Here is a 22,414-nt window from a genome sequence, read left to right as displayed (position 1 = left end):
TAATTCAAGTTTTTAAAGCATAAAAAATTGAAAACAACAAAAATAGTTTCATCTTTATAATATTTCTCATTTTATACATATATTTATTTAATATCATTAGTTTCTTTTTGTAGTGAATTTTGCTATGGTTTTAACCTATCGTTTCTACTGTTACCTTAATATAATCTTTGGAAAAATACGAAAAAATAAAATAAAAAGAGGATTGGCTTCACTTTTAATTTTAATTCGGTTAAAGTCAATTAGTATTTTATTATTTTCAATAAAAGAATGGATTTTGGGTTGATTCTTGTCTTAAAAGGTCCATTTTTTGTCCAACTCCATTTTACATAGGTCCAAATTCGGCCGGCCCAGTTCCATTATCCGACTCTCCACTTAAATGCAAGATTAAATTTTGGCCACTCATTATGTTTAATCCAATGGCCAATACTTACTCCCCACCACCATATAAAAATCAAATTAACACCCCAAACCCCAGGGGACTTGGGGCAGCAGCAGGACAGAGAACAGACTACCCTAGGGCAACCGCCTCCCCCTCCTGAATTTTTCGATCTTCTTTCTTTCAATCTCTAAGGGACCAGCAGAGAATTCACCTGAACATAGGGAAAAGAGTGACGAGAGGGAGAGAAGCAGAGGAAACGATATAGTGAGAACGAGGGTGAGAAGGGAACGACCAGAATTTCAATAAAAGAAAAGGAAAAACGTTACAGAGAGGCTACGTGAGTTTGATGATGCACTAAAAGAGACGAACGAAAGTACTGTCCTTCAAATTTTGGTTTTAAAAATGGAGGTCATCCGAGGTTGTGTTTGATTCGAGGTTTCCGGTCTGGATTCGTGAGCTTGAAGCAACCGTTGATGTGCACTTGATTTGGAGCTCTATTGTTTAATATAAAAGGAAGATTCGTCAAAGGTTTATTCCTTCCCTTTCCTCTGTTTTTTGATTTATCTCCCGTGAGTTGTTTGTGTTTGTTTGGAATCCATGCTTTAATTGTCATTTTGTGAATGACTTGCAAATTTATGTGTGAATGTGAATACATGTTGACATGATTAGTAGAATGGAGACAGTAGGTGCACGTAGAGGACATTTCTGATTAAATGAACTTGGGCCATGGGAGTTCGAACATAATGTTAGACTTTGGATTTTTTTTCTTGTTGTCATTTTATTTTATTTAATTAGATCGCTAGGGGTATGATAGGCCGATAACACCTGGGTAGTCAAGTTTTAGGACTTTTTATTTTATTTGAGGTTAGAGGTTGTCCCGTAGTTTATTATTTTATCCGAGGTATGTCCCGTGATGAATGTAATTGGAGGCTGTGACGGACATCGTGGAGTGAGCATTGTATAGACTTTTAGTATTTTCCTCTTATTTTATTTTCTTTTATTAGGCGGGGACGACCTCGAACCTCTTTTGTGTTTATTTTTGGTTTTGTATGTTTCTGCCTCAATTTGAGTATTCTTTAAAGCCAACTAGATCGTGTATGCAACTGTGACTTTCACGGGACTCGGGGAATGCCTAACGCTTTCTCCCCGAGCCAAATGAACCCCCTTACCTAGAATTTCTGGTGCAATCAGTTTTAGAGTCAAATGTGTTTTGAAGGAAAATTATTATTTTAAAAACCCCACCTGGCACACCGAAACCAAATGTCAGGTGGCGACTCTGAAAAATCTTTTAAACACAATTTTTTGTCACTTTCAATTTGAAAACCCTTTTGAGCTTTACAAAATCAATTTATCTCTTTTAAATAGGGGTTAGTGAGGTGAAAAAAGGGGTGTGACAGTTGTGGCAGGGTGTTCAGTCGATTAGCTAATACCTTTTTAGTTGTCACGATTAATTTACTAAAAAAATTGGTCTAAAATACTCGTCATTTTATAAAAATCAAGAAAGAGTTAATTAAGTTTTTCACCTATACCCTTTTATTAACAAATGTTGAGAGAGATTAATTAGTGAAAGCATGAATAATAATAACTTGAGATCAAAGAATAAATAAGGACACTAAAATCAAATTATTCTTTTAGTTATACTCACTCCATACCTTTTTACCGAGTCCTCTATTGAGATAGGCACGCCCCCAAAATTATTTTTAAGGTGTTGTTTTACTAAATTACCCTTGTTAATGGTTATTAAAGTTATAATAACTCTAATAAATTAGCGGAGTGTTGGCACGTACTTAATAGTTAATACTAAGGGTAATATTAAAAGAAAATAATAAATCTCGACTTGTTAAAATGGACAGGTAAAAGAAAAATTACCACAACATGGTTCCTAGAGTTAGAATCTTCGTGATGACAAACATAAAGCAATTTGTATTGTTCCATGATCGTATCAAATCCCAGAAACAAATAAGAATAACTTTCCTCCCAAAAAAAGTTTATGAGAGAGGATGGCAGAGCTATCATCTCCTACGTGGTGACATTACATAAGTAAATTTTATTGCGTGAATTAACTTTTGGTATTAATAATCTTTTGTTTGGTATATTTTTGCACCCTATGTATTATTAATGCAAGTATTAGTTATACAACCTATTTTGTATTATCACATGTATAACTAATACGTACCAAACCGTGGTGTTAGCAATACCAAGACTATTAATGCATACAATTGCATGGTTAAAGACAAAATTATTCTTAAAAATCCTTAAAGCAAAAGAATATGAATGGCATTTTTGTAAACAATTAATTTTCTTAAAAATTATGTAATGCATTTTAATTTTTAATACATCACACCAAATAGTGGATAAGAAATAATCTCTGCATAACTAATACTTGTATTATTAACCCATGCATTACTAATCTCTGCACTACTAATACACCTTATTCATAACTATTCTTATACACCCTACCAAACGCCCCTTATAGTTGTTATAAATACAAACAAGGCCATTGCATTGATTTGAGCACATAAGGAACTTAACTCTTGTCGCTAAATAATGACGGGGAACGAGTTGTACAGATAATTTTTCTAAACGTTGTGTATTACGCTGAAAAGATCTTAGAGGGTTAGGAGGAAAAATATGTAGTTCAAACAAAAAGTGGGTGGTTGAGGGACCACGAGCATGAGAACGAAAAATGTGGAATTTAATAAAGTTGGAATCATGTCGTATTGTTTCAAGCTTTACAAACATACGTGAATTGCATCAAAGATTGGCAGGGAGCCATGTTAGTATCTGAAATATTATTATGTCATTTGGAAGTTGAACTCTACAACGACGCCTCTTCTTCATTCACAGAATACGCCTCTTTTGAATACTTTTTGTTGATATTTTTGCAACATCACTCAATTTTTTGAGAACTCCTTCCATTTTGAAGACCTTAAGCTATGCTCCTTTTTCCATTCAACTAGGTATCAAATTATATTCAATTTGTAATACCATAAAAAAAAAGTTAGGAAAGTGAGTCTTCTTTTTAATTCTACTTTAGGTGCCGTTTGGACATAAAACAAATTTACTTTTTTTTCAAAATCAGTGTTTGATCATAAAATTTTTAATTTTTCACTTCAAAATGAATTTTGAAATTATTCAAAAATTTGAAAAACTCCAAAAAGTCATTTTTCAAAATTCACTTCAAATCACTCACAAAAATTTAAAAACAACCAAAAATTGAATTCATGTCCAAACGTAACTCTAATTTTCAAATATCATTTTCGCTTGAATTTTCTTTTAAACTTTTTCCGGAAGTTTACAATTCCCATGTCCAAAAGCCCACTAAGAGTAATATTTGGCAGTATATTCACAATTCAACTCGGAGTCGAACCGTAATACCATAAAAAAGTAGTATTCTACAGGTTTCGCCATTTTTTATGGTGATACAATTTGAATATACTGCCAAATTTGACTCCTAGTTGAACTGGGGATGAACTGCCAAGTATTACTCTTAGTAGAATTGGAAAGAAACACTTTCGGCTAATCGTTTTTTTTTTTAATTCCCTTTCTCCAAGAGCTCTCCACCTTGTTCTTGGGATGACTCGAACTCACAACCTATTGGTTGTAAGAAGACACTTTCGGCGAAACCAGTATTTTTTTTTTTTCTTATTTTTTTTATTCCCTCCCTCCAAGAGCTCCCCACCTTGCTCTTGGTGTGACTCGAACTCACAACCTATTGGTTGGAGGTGAAGAGTGTTCACCACTGGAGCAACTCGCTCTTGTCGACAAAACCAGTAATTAATTGTATTGCCATGCATAGTCTTTTTCCCAATTCTACTACGTACTTGATGCTCAACAATTATTTACAGATAACTTCCCTACATATCTTAGTTGAGAGCGAGAATCTACATGGTTTCGAAACTACCCCTGCCTTAGACACTGTATTTCGGGACCGCTTCATAAAAAGAAAACAAATCTCAAATTAAAAATCAAAGATTTATATCGTAACAACACTTGGGATCTTTCTCAATTATCGTTCGAAATTCCTAATGATATTGTTAAAACCATTCTAACGGTTAACATTCTTGTCTGGATGGTTGTTACCCGTTGTATTGTATCGTATTGTTACTTTAAATACGATGTTTGTTTTGATTGTTACTTAAATTTTATTGTATCGTATCGTTAATCCGTCGTTACATAACGTCGAAATATGATACTTTATGTAACAACCAATTTGGTGTGGTCGCGTCATTACCTTGCCTTTTTATCTCAATCTCACCCTTCATTATTATTAAATAATTTTATTTTATCATTTACCCTACTTTTTTATATAGTAATTTTACATTGTGTCATAATTTTTCTTTAAAATATTACAAGTTTATTCTTTATATTGCTGGTGTGTGATATCATGAAATAATGACAAACGATACAATCTATCCAAATATTATATTTATCAAATGATACAATATAATATGATACGTTATAAAACGACACTTAACAACCATCCAAACAAACTAAATGAAGAAAAAATGATATCCTAACATGTAATTTCAGGCAAGGAATCAGGTGGCATATCTTTTGGCGGCGGAAGCTACAAAACGGTCCATGCAAAAGCAAATTAAAGCAGAAAAAGTATTGGCAAAGTAGTACAAATCATCTCGCACAATACAAATCATCAGGTAACATTCTAATATATTATCTGTGTGTTTCAATACATGACATCTATGAGTAGCAAAAAGGTACACCAACTTCAGTTAATCCCAGGCACAATATGAAAAGCCAATATGGGACCTCTTCTCCTTTGTTTCACTACGAATTAAAGGGCCGAGGGAGAGAGTTTAGGAAACGAAGTATTGTGTTAATAATGAGGATATGCTGGAGTATACAAATTAGTAAAAATTAGGTAAATTATACTGATAAATTACACCTCCCTGAGATATGAGATTTCAATGATGAAATCGTCTCGCATTAACAACAGCCATGGAACAGAAACAAGATGAAAGAGCACATACACCATCATATCAAAAAGAGAGAGAGATCTAATTCAACATGAGTGCATGCATAAAGAAAACAGATTCAACTGTGTATCCCTCACTTTATCATGTATATATATTGATAGTAGCAAACCTGTTATTGTATGTGAAAGAAACAAAAGTGGACAAAACAAAAGAAAGAAAAATCAAAAAGAGATGAACTTATGATGTATGCGCTTAAATCGACATTCTTATGATATATGCGCTTATATCGACATCCGTATGATGTAAGCGCTTACCTTGACAGGACATTCAAATGGCTATAAAAGGGGTATGCATTTTCATTTGAAAATCATCCCTCAACTTTTTTTTTCTCTCTTCAATTAATAAAGAACTATTCTTTGTGGTCGTGGAGTAGGCAAAATTGCCGAACCACGTAAATCTTGTCTTGTCTTGTGCAATTTATTGCTTTTCTCTTTCAAATATTTTTCCTTCTATTAGCCCTAACACGTTTCCTAGCAACTGGTATCAGAGCACAGACGTGTAATTCTGGTAGAATAGTATAGTACTGGTGCATGTACTATTCACAAGAATAGTGCGACACAATTGATCATTGTTACTATTCACAAACACTATTCACATAAATTATTTTTGTTAAAAATGGCATCGTAAGAAGGGAATGTTAAGATTGACAAGTTCAATGGCAAAGATTTTGGATTTTGAAAATTTCAAATAGAGGATTATTTGTACGAGAAAAAATTACACTTACCTTTAACCGAGGTAAAACTTGAGACTATGGCCAAAGCGGATTGGGATCTATTAGATCGCCAAGCACTTGGTGTGATTCGTTTGACGCTAACACAAAATGTGACGTTTAATATCATTAACGAGAAGACCACTCCAGGCCTGATGAAGGCGTTATCAAATATGTACGAGAAGCCATCTGCTTCAAATAAAGTCTATTTGATGTGTCGATTGTTCAACTTAAAGATGACAGAAAGTGGATCTGTTACGGAACATATCAATGAGTTTAATATAATATTAACTCAGTTGAGTTATGTTAATATAACATTCGATGACGAAGTCAGGGCATTGATTCTACTATCATTTCTACCGGAGAGTTGGTCTGCAACAGTAACTGCAATTAGTAGTTTATTGGGAAGTACCAAACTCAAATAGTATGATATTAGAGACATGGTTCTAAGCAAAGATATTCGTCGAAGAGAATCAAGTGATTCCCCAGGATCTTCTTTTAATATCGAAAGCAGGGGGAGAAGCAGCCAAAAAGGAAAAAGTCATGGTCGTGGCAAATCAAAGTCAAGGAGAAGAGGGCAATCCAAAAATCGTAAAGACATTACGTGTTGGAATTGCGATAAAAAAGGCCACTATAGTAGTCAGTGTAGAGAGCCAAAGAAGAAGAAGAACGATCAATACAAGGATGATAATTCAGCAAATGCAATTGCCGAACAATTGGGTGATGCACTAATTTGTTGTGCAGACAGTCCAGTCGAATCTTGGATTTTGGACTCAGGTGCATACTTTCACTCTACATCATGCAAAGAATTACTGCATAATTATATTGCTGAAAAATTCGGGAAGGTTTATCTAGCAGGCAGTGAACTTCTGGACATTGTTGGGAAAAGTGAAGTGTCACGACCCAATTTCACCTATAGGTCGTGATTGCGCCCAACACTATAGTTAGTCAAGCCAACTAATAAATTAAACATATATCAATAAAATTTAAATCCAATAAAAATAATAAGACACCAAATTCTACCAATGTGTGAGCCAAGACCTGGTGTCACAAGTGTATGAACATATAGTAGATTATACAAAACTCCAAATAGATAGAATTAAAAATACAAGAAGAGGCACTGGTAGCTGCAGGACGGCTCAGAAAGGTAGCTCACCACTACGCCCTTGGATAATGAGGATGTGAGATGATAGTTCATCCAATAGTATCTGTCTCAGATCCTGCACAAAAAGTGCAGCAAGTATAGCATGAGTATGTAAACAACGTGTACCTAGTAAGTATCAAGCCTAATCTCGAAGTGCTAGAGACGAGATGGCCGACTTTGACACTCACTATGGGTCAATAATAATATTTGAAATAAAAGTAGAATATCTAAATCAACATGATTCACAGGATTAACAATAATTTATTTAACCAGCAGAAATAATTAAATTTCTTCAATCCAATAAATTTCAAATTTGTCAATTAGTCGCATTTACAGGAATAACAATAATTTCTTAACAAGCAGGGGTAATAATTCTTTAAATTTTAAAGATTTCTAATTTATCAATTAGCTTCACAAGCTGCAATAAACTATCAAAGTATCGTGTAATTATTATTATTAAGCACGATTTCTACCGAGGTCGTACGACCCAATCCAGAGTGTCGTGTACACTGCCGAAGGAGTTGCGACACGATCCATAGATGTATCTATCATGGTGAGGCGTTCGGCCCGCTCCACATGTGATGACCCAAAATGTCATCTTTTAAGTAATAATTAATTATGTGTTCTAAGATCTTGAAAACTACTATTTATCATTCCTCGACTTACGTGCGCAGTCCGTAAAATTTTCTGGAAAGATTTTATGTGAAAAATAGATTAAAATATGAATTAGAGCTTTAAAACTCAATTGCGTTGACTTTGGTCAATATTTTGAGCAAACGAACTCGGATCAGCATTTTAAAAGTTCCAGTAGGTCCGTAGCGTGAATTGGGACTTGGGCGTATGCCCGGAAATAAATTCTGAGGTCCCTAGCCCGAGATATGGAATTTTGATGAAAAATTAAAAGTTTAAGTTCAAATAGTGACCGAATGTCGAATTATGTGCAAATGTCCCTGGAATAGAATTTTGATGATTCCAATAGCTCCGTATGGTGATTTTAGACTTAGGAGCATGATCAGAATTTTATTTGGAAGTTCGTAGTGGAATTAGGCTTGAAATGCCGAAAGTTGATTTTTGGGAAGTTTGACCGAGGGGTTGACTTTTTGATATCGGGGTCGAAATCCGATTCTGAAAATTTTAATATCTCCGTTATGTTATTTATGACTTGTGAGCAAAATTCGAGGTAAATCAGACGTGATTTGATAGGTTCCAGAGTCATTTGTAGAAATTAGAAATTTCAAAGTTCATTAGGCTTGAATCTATGTGTGATTCATGTTTTTGTGTTGTTGGATGTGATTTGAAGGCTCGACTAAGTTCGTATGATGTTTTAGGACTTGTTGGTACATTTGGTTGAGGTCCTGGGGGCCTCGGGTGAGTTTTGGATGGTTAATGGATCAAATTTGGACTTAGAAGAAATAACTGAAGTTTCTGCCCTCTGCTGCATTCGCACCTGCGGAAATTCTATCGCAGGTGCGAGCTCGCAGAAGCGAGCCTGGCAAGCGCATATGCACAAATGGACTATGGGGCAATGGTCGCAGGTGTGAGGGAAATTCTACACCAGCGCGAGTGCAGATGCGGAGGGACGCGCGCAGAAGCGGCCTGCGCAACGGGACTTTTTCCGCACATGCGGTTGGCTCAGAAGCGGCCAAGTTGCCGCATATGCGAAAATTCCCGGACAATACAAAAACAGGAGGGTTTCGAGCTTTTGCCATTTTTTGGGCATTTCAAGCTCGGGTTGAGCGATTTTGAGCAAGGTTTTCACGGAAAAACTTGAGGTAAGCCCCTTGTGATTGAGGTGTAAATCGGGGGTTGGAACTTAGCGATTTGAAAATAAGATTTGAAGCTTTGAGGGTCAAGTTGGGGTCGGATTTTGAAAATTTTGGTATGGTTAGACTTGTGATTGAATGTGCTTCAGATTTTGTAACTTTTGTCGAGTTCCAAGACATGGTCCCCACAGGCCATTTTTGAATTAATTTCGGATTTTTATTGAAAAATATAGTATTTTCTTATAGAATTAATTCTATAATTTTTCTTGACTGTATCGAATTAATTATGACTAGATACGAGTCGTCCGGAATCGAAAAATCGAGGAAAAAGCATACTACTTGGTTAAATTGGAGCAAGTCGAGATAAGTGACTTGTATAATCTTGTGTGGGGGGAAATTTTTCCTAGGATTGGTATTAATTGTAATGTGATGAAAGTCGCGTACACGAGGTGATGAGTGTGTACAGAGACTAAATGTGAAGGATTATTTTTTAAAATTATGAAGATCATTGACGACCCAATTTCACCTATAGGTCATGATGGCGCCCAACACTACAACTAGGCAAGCTAACTAATAAGTCAAACGTACATTGGTTAAACTTTTATTCCAAGAAAATAATAAAATACCAATTTCTACCAATGTGCGTGTGCCAAGACCCGGTGTCACAAGTGCGTGAGCATCTAGTAGATTATACAAAACTCCAAATCATGTCTGAAATGAAGTAGACAGAATATAAATATAAGAAGCGACACTGGTAGCTGCAGAACGACTCAGAAAGGCACCTCACCACTATGCCTCGGGATGACGTGGGTATGTGATGATAGGTCCTCCACTAGTACCTGTCTCAAATCCTGCCCAAAAAGTGCAGCAAATGTAGTATGAGTACGTAAACAATGTGTACCCAGTAAGTATCAAGCTTAATCTCGAAGTGGTAGAGACGAGATGACCGACTTTGACACTCACTAAGGGTCAATAATAATAACTGAAATAAAATTAGGATACTTAAATCAGCATGATTTACAGAATTTACAATAACCTATTTAATCAGCAGAAATAATCAAATTTCCTTCAAATGTAACAATTCTCAATATATTAATTAAATTTCCTCAATTCAAATAATTTCCAATGTATCAATTAAACCTCATTCACCGGAGTAACAATTAATTCCTTAACAAGCAAGAACAATAATTCATTAAATTCCAAGGATTTTCCAATTTATTAATTAGCTTCACAAGCTGAAATATATTATTAAAGTATCATGTAATTATTATTATTAAGCACGATTTCTGTCGAGGACGTACGGCCCGATCCAGAGCGTCGTGTACACTGCCGAGGGATGTGCGGCGCGATCCATAGATGCATCTATCCTGCCGAGGCGTTCGGCCCGCTCCCCAAGAAAGGATGACATTTTCTTATGTGCCTCCGGAAGGAGAGTATATTTATTATAAGGTAAATTTGGGAAGAGAACAATTTATTTTAATAATTAATTGATTTAAACAAACAATCAAGCCTGTGAGATTTCCATCATTTAATATCTTTATCTAACAATTCACAATATATTCATATAGATATCAATTAATATAAATAAATCAAAGAATACAATTCCACAAGTAAGACATGCTTTGAGTCCTAAACTACCCGAACTTTAACATTAATAGTAGCTACGCACGGACTCTCATCATCGTGTGCATACGTAGCCCCCCACAATTAGCAACAATTATTTAATTTTAATCACCTATGAGGTAATTTCCCCCTCACAAGATTAGACAAGAGACTTACCTCGTCTTGCTCCAATTTAATCCACTATAAGGCCTTTTCCACGATTATCCAACTTCGTCTGGCTCGAATCTAGCCAAAATAATTCGATACAATCACTAAATATTGTAGAAATCAATTCTATAAGAAAATACTACATTTTAAAGAAAAGATCCCGAAATTAATTAAAAATTCGCCCGCGGGGCCCACATCTCGGAATCCGGCAAAAGTTATGAAATCCGACAACCCATTCAATTACGAGTCCAACCATACCAGTTTCACTCAAATCCGACTCCGAATTGATACCGAAATCTCAAAATTTCGTTTCTATGAGATTTCTAAACTTTTCCAAATTTCAATCTCAAAACACTAATTAAATTGTGAAAACAATGATATACTTATATATGTAGACCAAATACGAGTTAGAATAACTTACCCCAATATTTTTTCCTTGAAAATCTGCCAAAAGTCGTCTCTGCTCAAGCTCAAGTTCGTTAAAAATGGCAAATGGGACGAATGCCCTCTTTTTATAAAACTGCCCAGCAGCCTTCGGAACTGGTCCTCGAACTGGGCCTCGATCGCGGCTTCGATCACAGGCTCGAGCTTGGACCTCGGTCATGGCCTCGATCAGGGCATCAAACATGTGCCTTCGATCAGGGCATCGAGGTTGTGCCTTCGCTTAGGGCATCGAGCTTGGGTCTCGATCTTAGCCCTCGAGCCTTACCTTCGATCATGCCCTCGAGCCTTGCCTTCGATCATGCCCTCGAGCCTTGCCTTCGATCGAGGCTTCGATACTAAGCCTCGTCCCTGGCTCCGACTCAGGGCTCGATTATGTTCTCGATATCTGGGCTCGAGCACAACCCAGAATGTCCAGGGCTCGATCGTGGGCTCGATATCTGGGCTCGATCACAGCCTAGAATATCCAACAGAAGAGGAAAAATTGCAGCAGCTTTTTAACTCAAATTTTGATCCGTTAACCATCCGAAACTCACCCGAGGCCCTCGGGACCTCAACCGAATATACCAACAAGTCCTAAAACATCATACGAACTTAGTCGAACCTCTAAATCACATCAAACAACGCTAAAACCATGAATCATACCCCAATTCAAGCTTAATGAAACTAAGAGTTTTCAACTTCTACATTCAATGTCGGAACCTATCAAATCAACTCCGATTGACCTCAAATTTTACACACAAGTCATAAATTACATAACGGAGCTATGAAAAGTTTTGGAACTGGATTCCGACTCCGGTATCAAAAAGTCAACTCATCGGTCAAACTTCTAAACTCAAATTCTTGTTTTTAGCCATTTCATGCCTAATTTAACTACGGACATCCAAATAAAATTCCGAATACGCTCCTAAGTCCAAAATCACCATACAGAGCTGTTGGAATCATCAAAATTCTATTCCGGGGTCGTTTTATAAAAATGTTGACCGAAGTCAAGCTTAACACTTTAAGGCCAACTTAAGGAACTAAATGTTCCGGTTTCACCCCAAACACTTCCAAATCCCGAACCAACCATCCCCGCAAGTCATAAATCATTACAAGCACCTACGGGAAGTTTTATTTTAGGGAACGGGGTTCTAAAAGTTAAAATGACCGGTTGGGTCATTACATTCTCCACTTCTTAAACAAACGTTTGTCCTCGAACGAGTTTAGAATTATACCTGAAGTGCTGAATAAGTTTGGATATCTGCTCCGCATGTTTTCCTCGGCCTCCCAAGTCGCTTCCTCGACTGGTTGGCCCCTCCACTGGACTTTTACTGTAGAAATCCTCTTGGACCTCAACTGGCGAACCTGTTTATCAACAATGGCAATTGGTTCCTCTTCATAACCCAAGCTATTATCTAGCTGAACTGTGCTGTAGTCTAACACATGTGATAGGTCGGCATGATACTTCCGGAGCATAGATACGTGAAAAACCGGATGAACTCCCGATAGGCTGGGAGACAATGCAAGCTCATAAGCAACCTCCCCAATTCGTTTCAACACCTCAAATGGGCCTATAAACCTTGGGCTCAACTTGCCCTTCTTCCCGAATCTCAAAATTACCTTCATCGGCGAAACCTTCAAGAGAACTTTTTCACCTACCATAAATGATATATCACGCGCTTTCTGATCCGCGTAACTCTTTTGTCTGGACTTTGCTGTACGAAGTCGCTCCTGAATCAACTTTACCTTTTCCAAGGCATCCCTCACCAAATCAGTACCATATAACTTAGCCTCACCTGGCTCAAACCATCCGATAGGTGAACGACATCGCCGACCATATAAAGCCTCAAATGGAGCCATCTCGATGCTGGATTGGTAACTGTTATTATAAGCAAACTCGGCCAAAGGCAGGAAACGATCCCACTGACCTCCAAAGTCAATCACACATGCCCTGAGCATATCCTCCAAAATCTGAATTGTCCTCTCTGACTGTCCATCGGTCTGCGGATGAAAAGTTGTGCTGAGCTCTACACGGGTCCCCAACTCACTCTGTACTGCTCTCCAGAAATGTGAAGTAAACTGAAGGCCTCTATCTGATATGATGGAAATTGGCACACCGTGCAACCGAACTATATCCTGAATATAAATCTGGGCCAACCTCTCTGAAGTATACGTAGTCACAACAGGAATAAAATATGCCGACTTGGTCAACCTGTCAACAATCACCCAAACTGCATCAAACTTTCTCAAGGTTCGCGGCAACCCAACTACAAAATCCATAGTAATTCGTTCCCATTTCTACTCTGGTATGGTTATCTGCTGAAGTAGGCCACCTGGCCTCTGATGCTCATATTTAACTTGCTGGCAATTTAGACACCAAACTACATACTCGACTATGTCCTTTTTCATTCGTCGCCACCAATAATGCTGCCTCAAGTCACGATACATCTTCGTAGTACCTGGATGAATAGAATATCGAGAACTGTGTGCCTCCTCCAGGATCTTTTTCTTCAGTTCATCCATATTAGGAACACAGACGATCCTGGAGTCGTAGAACACCATCTGCACCAATAGTGACTTCCTTGGCACCACCTCGTAGTACCGTTTCACGAAGAACCACCAGGTGTGGGTCATCATACTGGCGAGCCTTGATCTGCTCAAATAGTGAAGACCGGGCCACAACACATGCAAGAACTCGGCTGGGATCTGAAATATCCAGCCTCACAAGTCTGTTAGCCAAGGATTGAATATCTGAGGCTAATGGTCTTTCCTCTGCTGAAATGAAAGCCAAACTACCCATACTCTCCGCCTTTCTGCTCAAGGCATCTGCAACCACATTTGCTTTGCCCTGATGATACAGGATAGTAATATCATAATCTTTTAGTAACTCCAGCCATCTGCGCTGTCTCAAATTTAGGTCCCTCTACTTGAACAAATGCTGCAAACTGCGATGATCAGTGTAAACTTCACAAGACACCCCATAAAGATAATGCCTCCAAATCTTAAGAGCGTGAAAAATCGCAGCTAACTCCAAATCATGTACCGGATAATTCTTTTCGTGGGGATTTAACTAACGTGAAGCATATGCAATAACTTGCCCTTCCTGCATCAATACACAACCCAAGCCAACGCGCGAAGCGTCGCAATACATTGTATACATCCCCGAACCGAAGGCAACACTAACACTGGTGCTGTAGTCAATGATGTCTTGAGCTTCTGAAAGCTCACCTCACAATCATCGGACCATCGGAATGGAGCACCCTTCTGGGTTAATTTGGTCAAAGGTGCTGCAATAGATGAAAAACCTTCCACGAACCGACGATAATAACCTGCCAAACCCAGAAAACTCCTGATCTCCGTCGCCGAAGTGGGGCGATGCCAATTCTGAACTGCCTCAATCTTTTTGGGATCAACTTTAATACCTTCGCCCGATACGATATGTCCCAAAAATGCTACAGACTCTAGCCAAAACTCACATTTAGAGAACTTATCATATAGCTTTTGTTCTCGCAATGTCTGAAGCACTACTCTCATAAGCTGCTCATGCTCCTCCTTACTACGTGAGTAGATCAAAATGTCATCAATGAAGACGATGACAAATGAGTCAATATATGGACTGAATACCATGTTCATCAGATCCATAAACACTGCCGGGGCATTAGTTAAACCAAAAGACAATACCAGAAACTCATAATGACCATATCTAGTACGGAAAGCAGTCTTCGGAACATTCGAATCCCGAATCTTCAACTGATGGTACCCCGACCTCAAGTCGATCTTAGAGAATACCCTAGCACCCAGATCATCAATACGCGGCAACGGGTACTTGTTCTTAATAGTGACTTTGTTCAATTGGCGATAATCAATACACATCCGCATTGTTCCATCCTTCTTTTTCACAAATAATACTGGTGCACCCCAAGGCAATACACTCGGTTTGACAAACCCTTTGGCTAGTAACTCTTCAAGCTGTTCTTTCCATTCTTTCAATTCTTTCGGAGCCATGCGATACGGTGGGATCGATATAGGCTGGGTATCTGAAGCCAAGTCAATACAGAAATCAATATCACGATCAGGTGGCATACTTGGAATATCTGACGGAAATACATCAGAGAACTCCCGAACTACAGGCACTGAATCAATAGCCGGAGTCTCTGCAGTAGTATCCCGAACATAGGCTAGATAAGCCAAACAACCCTTCTCAACCATGTATTGAGCCTTTATAAAAGAAATAACTCGATTAAATGAACTAACATGCGAACCCTTCCACTCCAGCTTAGGCAATGCTGGAATAGCCAAGGTAACAGTCTTGGCATGACAATCTAGAATAGCATGATATGGAAACAACTAGTCCATACCCAGAATAATTTCAAAATTGGTCATCTCAAGCAATAGGAGATCTGCTCTAGTTTCATAACCACAGAATGTAATAATACAGGACCGGTAGATCCGGTTCATAATAACAGAATCGCCCACAGGAGTGGACACATAAACATGAGTACTCAAGGACTCACGAGAAACACCCAGGAATGGAGCAAATAGAGATGGCGCATATGAATACGTAGATCCTGGATCAAATAATACTGAGGCATCTTTGCCAAAAACAGAAATAATACCTGTAATCACGGCATCTGAGGCCTCTGCATCTGGTATAGCCGGAAAAGTATAGAACCGAGCTGGAGCGCCAACTGTCTGGCCTCTGCCTGGCTGACCTCCACCTCTAGGACGGCCCCTACCCACCTGTCCTCCACCTCTTAGTGGTCGAACTACTGGTAGAGCAACTGGCCCGATAAGCATAGGCTGCTGACCCTACTGTACTGGTCTACCTCGAAGCCTGGGGCAAAACCTCCGCATGTGACTGGGATCCCTGCACTCGTAACAACTCTTCGGTGCGATGGACTGCTGACTAAGTGTCTGGCCCTGGGGACCTGAATACCCACTGGGAGGACCCTGAATAGCTGGTGGGCGGTAAGAACTCTCTGGGATAGCACTGAGATAAGGTCGCACTGGAGCACCTCGAGGAGGTGGTGGTGCTGGATATGGGGGTCTGCTGGACTGCCCCTCACAAACTGACCTCTGCCCCCGGACGGAGCACCTCTGAACTCTCCAGAGTACCTGAACCGCTTATCTCTCATAATCTGCTCTCGTCTTCGCTGACGTACACCCTTAATCCTCCGGGTTATCTCCACACCTCGCTCATAAGAAGTACCCATCTTAACCTCTCGAGCCATAGTGGCCTGAATACCAGTATGTAAACCGGCTACAAACCTTCGCACTCTCTCCGCCTCAGTAGGGAGTATCATTAGTGCATGGCCAGATAATTCAGAAAACCTCGCCTCATAATCAGTCACTGACATCTGACCCTGCTGGAGCTGCTCAAACTGAAACCGCAACTCTTCCCTCTGGGAGGGTGGAATATACCTGTCCAAGAAGATACGGGTGAACCTGTCCCAAGTCATGGGAGGAGAATCTGCTGGTCTGCCAAGAGCATAAGACTTCCACCATCTACGGGCTCTACCCTCTAGCTGAAAAGTAGCAAAATCAACCCCATGGGATTCCAATATCCTCATGTTGTACAGTCTATCCTTACAACGATCAATGAAATCCTGTGGATCCTCATGTCTCTCACCCCCGAAGACAGGAGGATGTAGTCTAGTCCATCTGTCCAATAGTTTCTGAGGATCGGCGGCTACAGCTAGCCTGGGCTCAGGTGTAGCTGCTGCCACTGGCTGGACTCCACCCACGGGTAGTGCACCCTGGGTCTGATATACAGCAGCTGCCTGTCCATGAGCCTGCGCGGTAGGGGTTTGTTCTCCCCCGCCCGCCTGAGATGTGGTTGGGTCTACCGGAAATAAATCGGCCAGAGTCATATTGTCCATGAATCGCAGCATACGACCTATGACATCCTGAAATCCCGGTGCAGATGTGAAGCCCACCGGAGCTGGCTCTGCCAAAGGCAACTCACCCTGCTCTTCAATAATGGGATTCTCTGCTGGATCCACTGGCGGCATAACTAGAACAGTCCTGGGACGTCCTCGCCCTCTACCACGGGCTGGAGCCCTCCCTCGGCCTCTAGCAACTGGGGGAGTAGCTCTTCCCTGGTCTGGAATCTCATTAGAGCGTGTTCTCACCATCTGTGAGAGAATAAGAGAAGGATATTTAGTACTACATCAATTGCACGATGGAATATGAAGAAAGGTAGTTTCCTAACACCATATAGCCTCTCGAAGATAAGTACAGACGTCTCTGTACCGATCCGCAAGACTCTATTAGGTCTGCTCATAACTTGTGAGACCTACGTGAACCTATTGCTCTGATACCATGTTGTCACGACCCAATTTCACCTATAGGTCATGATGGCGCCCAACACTACAGCTAGGCAAGTCAACTAATAAGTCAAACGTACATTGGTTAAACTTTTATTCCAAGAAAATAATAAAATACCAATTTCTACCAATGTGTGTGTGCCAAGACCCAGTGTCACAAGTGCGTGAGCATCTAGTAGATTATACAAAACTCCAAATCATGTCTGAAATGAAGTAGACATAATATAAATATAAGAAGAGACACTGGTAGCTGCAGAACGGCTCAGAAAGGCAGCTCACCACTATGCCTCGGGATGACGTGGGTATGTGATGATAGGTCCTCCACTAGTACATGTCTCAGATCCTACACAAAAAGTGCAGCAAGTTAGTATGAGTACGTAAACAACGTGTACCCAGTAAGTATCAAGCCTAATCTCGAAGTGGTAGAGACGAGATGACCGACTTTGACACTCACTAAGGGTCAATAATAATAACTGAAATAAAATTGGATACTTAAATCAGCATGATTTATAGAATTTACAATAACCTATTTAATCAGCAGAAATAATCAAATTTCCTTCAAATGTAACAATTCTCAATATATTAATTAAACTTGCTTAATTCAAATAATTTCCAATGTATCAACTAAACCTCATTCACCGGAGTAACAATTAATTCCTTAACAAGCAAGAACAATAATTCATTAAATTTCAAGGATTTTCCAATTTATTAATTAGCTTCACAAGCTGAAATATATTATTAAAGTATCGTGTAATTATTATTATTAAGCACAATTTCTGTCGAGGACGTACGGCCCGATCCAGAGTGTCGTGTACACTGCCGAGGGACGTGCGGCGCGATCCATAGATGCATCTATCCTGCCGAGGCGTTCGGCCCGCTCCACAAGAAAGGAGGACATTTTCTTATGTGCCTCCGGAAGGAGAGTATATTTATTATAAGGTAAATTCGGGAAGAGAACAATTTTTTTTAATAATTAATTGATTTAAACAAACAATCAAGCCTGTGAGATTTCCATCCTTTAATATCTTTATCTAACAATTCACAATATATTCATATAGATATCAATTAATATAAATAAATCAAAGAATATAATTTCCATAAGTAAGGCATGGTTTGAGTCCTAAACTACCCGGACTTTAACATTAATAGTAGCTACGCACGGACTCTCGTCACCGCGTGCATACGTAGCCCCCCACAATTAGCAACAATTATTTAATTTTAATCACCTATGAGGTAATTTCCCCCTCACAAGATTAGACAAGAGACTTACCTCGTCTTGCTCCAATTTAATCCACTATAAGGCCTTTTCCACGATTATCCAACTCCGTCTCGTTCGAATCTAGCCAAAATAATTCGATACAATCACTAAATATTGTAGAAATCAATTCTATAAGAAAATACTATATTTTAAAGAAAAGATCCCAAAATTAATTAAAAATTCGCCCGCGGGGCCCACTTCTCGGAATCCGGCAAAAGTTATGAAATCCGACAACCCATTCAATTACGAGTCCAACCATACCAGTTTCACTCAAATCCGACTCCGAATCGATACCGAAACCTCAAAATTTTGTTTCTATGAGATTTCTAAACTTTTCCAAATTTCAATCTCAAAACACTAATTAAATTGTGAAAAAAATGATATACTTGTATATGTAGACCAAATCCGAGTTAGAATCACTTACCCCAATGTTTTTCCCTTTAAAATCTGCCAAAAGTCGTCTCTGCTCAAGCTCAAGTTCGTTAAAAATGGCAAATGGGACGAATGCCCTCTTTTTATAAAACTGCCCAGCAGCCTTCGGAACTGGTCCTCGAACTGGGCCTCGATCGCGGCTTCGATCACAGGCTCGAGCCTGGACCTCAGTCATGGCCTCGATCAGGGCATCGAACATGTGCCTTCGATCAGGGCATCGAGGTTGTGCCTTCGCTCAGGGCATCGAGCTTGGGTCTCGATCTTAGCCCTCGAGCCTTACCTTCGATCATGCCCTCGAGCCTTGCCTTCGACCGAGGCTTCGATACTAAGCCTCGTCCCTGGCTTCGACTCAGGGCTCGATCGTGTTCTCGATATCTGGGCTCGATCACAGCCCAAAATGTCCAGGGCTCGATCGTGGGCTCGATATCTGGGCTCGATCACAGCCCAGAATGTCCAACAGAAGAGGAAAAATTGCAGCAGCTTTTTAACTCAAATTTTGGTCCGTTAACCATCCGAAACTCACCCGAGGCCCTCGGGACCTCAACCGAATATACCAACAAGTCCTAAAACATCATACGAACTTAGTCGAACCTCTAAATCACATCAAACAATGCTAAAACCATGAATCATACCCCAATTCAAGCTTAATGAAACTAAGAGTTTTCAACTTCTACATTCAATGTCGGAACCTATCAAATCAACTCCGATTGACCTCAAATTTTACACACAAGTCATAAATTACATAACGGAGCTATGAAAATTTTTGGAACTGGATTCCGACTCCGGTATCAAAAAGTCAACTCATCGGTCAAACTTCTAAACTTAAATTCTTGTTTTTAGCCATTTCATGCCTAATTTAACTACGGACATCCAAATAAAATTTCGAACACGCTCCTAAGTCCAAAATCACCATACGGAGCTGTTGGAATCATCAAAATTCTATTCCGGGGTCGTTTTATAAAAATGTTGACCGAAGTCAAGCTTAACACTTTAAGGCCAACTTAAGGAACTAAATGTTCCGGTTTCACTCCAAACACTTCCAAATCCCGAACCAACCATCCCCGCAAGTCATAAATCATTACAAGCACCTACGGGAAGTTTTATTTTAGGGAACGGGGTTCTAAAAGTTAAAATGACCGGTTGGGTCATTACAATTGAATTATCATCAAATAATCCAACTAGATTACATGTTTTTGAGGTGTAAATCGGGGGTTGGAACTTAGGAATTTGAAAATAAGATTTGAAGCTTTGATGGTCGAGTTGGGGTCGGATTTTGAAAATTTTGGTATGGTTAGACTTGTGGTTGATGGGCTTCGGATTTTGAAACTTTTATCGAGTTTCGAGACATGGGCCCCACGGGCCATTTTTGAGTTAATTTCGGATTTTTATTGAAAAATGTAGTATTTTCTTATAGAATTAATTCTATAATTTTTGTTGACTGTATCGAATTAATTATGACTAGATACGAGTCGCCCGGAATCAGAAAATCGAGGAAAAAACATACTACTTGGTTAAATTGGAGCAGGTCGAGGTAAGTGACTTGTCTAATCTTGTGTGGGGAAATTTTTTCTAGGATTGGTATTAATTGTAATGTGATGAAAGTCACGTACACGAGGTGATGAGTGTGTACACGGACTAAATGTGAAGGATTATGTTTTTAAATTATGAAGATCACTGTTGTATATTAATTAATTTATTAAATCTTGTTATATTCTCCATCATTGATTTGATTTGTATACTTTAAATTTGCTTGACCTTTTCCTGCTAATTGTTTTACCTGTTTGGTTGAAACTTGGTTTCTTTTATTATGTGCATTATTTGACATTGATTTTTTGTAAATTAAATATTATTAATATGAAGTATTTGACATTTTAAATTTGGTATTGAAGCAACGTGTTAAAGATTTTGAAATATTATTTTGCTAAATTATTTATTCCTGAATATTTTTGTAAGATTTTTGTACTCATTGTGATGGAGCCGTGAGCTCTTTATTGTTGAAAAATATTATTGATGATTTACGTTGGCATGAGCCGTGAGCTCTTTATTGTGGAAAATATCATTGATTTATTTTGGCAAATTGAAATAATTGGGCACTTGAGGTGCAAATTGTGATATATTGAGATATTGATATGCATGCGGTGGTATAAGGTCTGGGTATTGAAACACATGCGGTGAGATAAGGGTTGCTTGATACGCGTGGCTAGTAGGGGGAACTACTAGAAGTCATGCGGTGTGATAAGGATGGCTAAAACGCTGGATGCTATTTTGGGAAAAATATTTTCTTTAAAATAAATTTTGAAGGCTCCCGCGGTGAGATAAGGAAATGAGATATTGTGAATTTATTTATGATTTAGGACTACGAGGTGGTACCTCGGTAGTGCCCTTGTTGATATTGATTTATGACCATAGTTGCCTTCGATTAATTGTTGTGATTTTCATAAAGTTGAAAGAAAATTCTGTTTTGATTCCACGAGATATTATTTGCAATTATTTGGTGTCATTAAATGTGACATACTATTTGATTCTTTTTCATAGTCATTTTATCTTATTAAATTGTTTAAACATTTTTTCATGTCATTATCTATTCTCCAGTAGGGCCTGACCTGACCTCGTCACTATTTTACTGAGGTTAGGCTTGTCACTTACTGGGTACCGCTGTGGTATACTCATACTACGCTTCTGAACATCTTTTTGTGTAGATTCAGGTACATCTTATCAGTCTAGACGTTAGTGAGTTACCTGCGCACGGAGACTTTGAGGTATATCTGTCAGCGTCCGCAGACTCCGGAGTCCCCTTCTATCATTTTATGTTGCTTCCTTATTTTTCTTTAGACCTTGATACATAGAAACATTGAGAATAATTTTTTAGAAGCTTGTGACTTATTTCTACCGGGTTTTGGGAGTTGTAATTATTTGAATTGTAGTTTATTTATTTAAGATATTTATGATTTTTTCGCATTGATAGGCTTACCTAGTCTTAGAGACTAGGTGCCATCACGACCTCCTACGGATGGGAATTTGGGGTCGTGACACCACAAGAAAGGAGGACATTTTCTTATGTACCTCCGGAATGAGAGTATATTTATTATAAGATAAATTCAGGAGGAAGAACAATTTCTCTTAACAATTAATTAATTTAAACAGAAAATTTAAGCATATGGGATTTTCATCCTTTAATATCTTCCCTAACAATTCACAATATATATATATATA

At 38.7% G+C, this 22,414-nt stretch overlaps 1 long non-coding RNA gene across 1 annotated transcript; it reads left to right on the top strand.

Annotated features, from left to right (window-relative positions):
• The first annotated feature begins 461 nt into the window (after positions 1–461).
• On the top strand, positions 462–22,159 carry LOC104094833 (uncharacterized). The gene is made up of 4 exons (XR_011411652.1): positions 462–907; positions 4,913–5,037; positions 20,664–20,732; positions 21,901–22,159. It is a non-coding gene; the product is annotated as an uncharacterized lncRNA (long non-coding RNA).
• Positions 22,160–22,414: the final 255 nt, after the last annotated feature.

This window comes from Nicotiana tomentosiformis, chromosome 10 (genome assembly GCF_000390325.3).
Source record: "Nicotiana tomentosiformis chromosome 10, ASM39032v3, whole genome shotgun sequence".
Lineage (NCBI taxonomy): Eukaryota > Viridiplantae > Streptophyta > Magnoliopsida > Solanales > Solanaceae > Nicotiana > Nicotiana tomentosiformis.
Note: the sequence above shows the minus strand (reverse complement) of the source record. Positions and strands in the feature narration are given on the sequence as shown.